Source organism: Aethalodelphis obliquidens, unplaced genomic scaffold (assembly GCF_003676395.1).
Source record: "Aethalodelphis obliquidens isolate GAN/ISIS:26980383/991018 unplaced genomic scaffold, ASM367639v1 scaffold34, whole genome shotgun sequence".
Classification (NCBI taxonomy): domain Eukaryota; kingdom Metazoa; phylum Chordata; class Mammalia; order Artiodactyla; family Delphinidae; genus Aethalodelphis; species Aethalodelphis obliquidens.
The window spans coordinates 974,210-977,974 of NW_020837978.1; positions in this window are offsets into that span (position 1 = coordinate 974,210).

The following is a 3,765-nucleotide window of genomic DNA, read 5'->3' on the forward strand; positions in this document are numbered from 1 at the left end:
ACACACGCACAACACACACCAACATACACACCAACAACACACCAACATACACACCAACACACACACCAACACGCACACACCAACACACACACCGCAACAACACACCAACGTATGCACACCAACACACACACACCAACCCACACACATCCACCAACAACACACCAACATACACCAACACACACACACCAACACACGCACGCACACACCAACACGCACACACACACCAACACACACACAACACACACACCAACACACACACCAACAACACACCAACACACACACCAACACACACACCAACATGCACACACCAACACACACACCGCAACAACACACCAACATACGCACAACACACACACCAACACGCACACACCCAACAACACACCAACATACACACCAACACACACGCACAACACACACACACCAACACTCAGCAAGATTCATTTTGCTCAGTCTTTTAAAAACTACATGCTTCTAGACTCAGCCCACGAATAGAAGTTTATAGTCAAAGAAGCCTGATTTAAAGTACGTTCAGTGGAAAATCCTACCCAGAAAAGCCCTTTACGGTCAGGCACCCCCAGCCCCGAGGTACCGCGTGCTTCTTCCATGGGGCGATGATTCTACAGCTACAAAGAGATACGTTCTGAGTCTGAAATAGCACATTTCTCCTTCGAACTGATGGAAAGCCCCTTGGGCGGCTTTGGGAGCGGGGCTCAGGGTTTGCAGGAGCGAAGTGATTCGGGAGGGCTTCCACTCGGCTTGTCAAACACACAAGGGGCTCGAGGGAGGCCCAGATTCGCGTCCTCAACCTCATCGGCCTCAGGAGGAGTTTTCCGCCTCGCACGAATTTTCTGGAAGCCCAGCGAGCCAGGCTCCGTGTCAGCGTGCACCTCGGTCCCAAGCCAAAGGACGCCCAGGCTGCCGGGGCATTCGTCCCGAGGAGCCGGCCCTGTGTCCTGCTTCCTGCGGAGGAAGCCCCGGTCGGTAGGTCCCTTCACCAGCCTGCGGTCCCACCGCCACACACACTGCTGCTCCGGAGGCGAAGGGGGAGGCCTGACCGAGAAAATGAAAAGGCCTTGCTCTGGGGGAGAAGCAGTGAGGGGGCAGCGGACGGCTTGCTCGCTTCCTTTGCAGCTTCGACAGAGGCAGATCCCCGGGGTCCTGCGATCCCGCCGTAGGAAGAGGCATCTCCCGACTTGACAGGCCTTCATTCTGCCGTGCCCTGAACCTGCTTGGTAGCTGAGGACCACGAAGTACGTGTGGCTGCCACAGGCGAATCCAGGGGTGCGTGTGTTTGTGTGTGTGTGTGAGATACGATTTTTTTTTTTTTTTGCAGTACGCGGGCCTCTCACTGTCGTGGCCTCTCCCGCTGCGGAGCACAGGCTCCGGACGCGCAGGCTCAGTGGCCATGGCTCACGGGCCCAGCCGCTCCGCGGCATGTGGGATCTTCCCGGACCGGGGCACGAACCCGTGTCCCCTGCATCGGCAGGCGGACTCTCAATCACTGCACGCGCCACCAGGGAAGCCCACGATTTTTTTAATGTTTCTGTTTTGCCGTCTTCGAAAAAAGCAAAGAGCCACATGAAGGCACCAAAGATGACTGTCAGTCCACGAAAGAGCGCGCGGCGGGGCAGGCTAACCAGCTGCGAGCCTTCTCGCGGCGGCGCGACGTGCGCCCCGAGCACCCTGCCCACGAGAAGGGCCTGCTGGGAACTCCCACCGGCGAGATGCCGGCTGCTTGTGCCCCCGGCTCCCCGGCCAGCTTCAGGGCCGTGAGCCCAAGAGGATGGGGACGAGGCGGGGCCTGCACTTAGGGCCCCGCCTGAACGTGACCCACGGCTTCCGAGTAAAAACTATGTGTGTTATGAATTCTACACGAGCCGCTATGCCAAGGAAACTCGTCAAGAGTTAGTCCTTCATAAAAGTCCTTTTTGAAATTCACAGGAAAGAGGGAAAGCCCTATTTTCCCTTTCGTTTCTGAAGGACGAGAGTTCCGTGGTCTGGAAGCTTCCTCCCGAAGCCCGCGGAAGTGACAGCAGGAGCGAGCGTTCCCAGGAGATGGACGGGGCTAGAGCAACCCGCAGCCGAGGGAAAACAATGAGCTTTATGTTCTTCCAGAACAAATTACACACTTTCCCTGGCTCATAAAAGCTTTTTATGCAACCTCGCTCGGGCAGTGCCCGGGCAGGGAGCGCCTGCCGGGAGGTAACCGCGGCCCCGGGGTGCCAGATGCCCTTGGAGGCGGTTCACCCAGCTCCCGGCACCCACGGGCGTCTCCACCTGCCGGGGCCACCGGGCTTGTCCCCACTGCGAATCCAGCCTTCGCGCCCGCGGGGGGCGCATCGGGGCCGTGGACGGAGGGAAGGACAGATAGCCGGGCACCCCGACACCTGGGACACGGTGAGGGCTGCCCGAGCGGGCCAGGGACCCAGGAGATGCTTCCTGAATGGTCGTGACCCACGCGTGCCTCCGCAGTCATGATCGTCTAGGCCACCACACCCACGTCCTTGCCACCGCTGATACCAAAGCACGTCCTGGGACTTAGAAGTGAAAATTCAGAATGTGCGCCCTGGAAGTCTTCGGCAGAAGCCCCCCTTCTCTTGGGAGGCGTTCGATTAGCGACTCCATCCTCCTCTCGGTCCAGGCAGCCGTGCTCCCCACCAACACCCGGGCCACCCCACGAGGCAGACAGTCCCCCAGCAGAGCCCCTGCACTGGGCAGAGTGGAGGAGGCAAGGAAGGACCGGCGGAGGAGAGCAGTGAGCCCTCATTGAGAATCATTGAGAATGCCCTGAACCAGCCAGCGTCCGGGTAAGACGGACTCGTGGACGCAGAGGTGAGGGAGCGCCTCACGGAATTCCAGGAATCCTTCCAGACGGCTATGAACACCTGCGTTATTTAATTTCATGGTTACTCATGTTAATATAGCAATACTATTAATTATCATAAAATACTAATCATCATATTAAAATCATTATTTGAATTAACTAACCTGGCCACCCATGGCCCCACCCAGGGCTGGAATTTTAGGTAGGTGACATGTCCGACTCCTCAGCTGCCCAGATGGCTGGATCGGGGGGATCCCCAGGGAGCAACCCCTGCCAGGGTAAAGGGCCCCCACTGGGTCATTCCCTGGTGCCCCAGGTCCACCCCGAATTCAGAAAGCAGTGCAGCATTGGGCGAGAGGAGGACGGCAACGTGCCCCTCAGATGCCCCCGGACAGCCGGTGCGGTGAGCGCTGGCCCCCAGGCAAATACTTGGCAGCGGGTGCCTGGGGATGGAGGGGTTTGGGGAGCACACTCACCCCTCCTCTAACACAAGTCTGCCTGGACCGGCCCACAGGCTCCCACTCGCCACACTCCTCCCCCACGACGCAGGAACAGCCGGCTTTAGGGGCGGCTTTAAGGAGGGGCTGCCGTGTTCTCAAAGCCGGTCCAGGAGAAGGGGAGCACAAGAGCAGGAGGCAGCGCTGCGCGGCACGGCGCACACTTTGAACCTGTCCGTCCGCGGCTGCCTCTCGCAGGTACTCTTGGATTTGCAGGTGGAAGGAGCAAAGTAGAAAGCAAGGGGATTCCAGCTCACTTACGGCTTTTCTGCCCACCCTACGGAAACAGACCCACCAAAACAGACCCCAGTGTGACTTGAAATTCAGTGGCTGATTCTCCCTAACGAGGGGACTACTGGCTTCCGCAACCCTTCGGGAGGCCCTTGACCCGCAAATATTCAGCCTTTAACCCAGACTCAGCCGGGCGGTGAGTCCTGCCTGCAG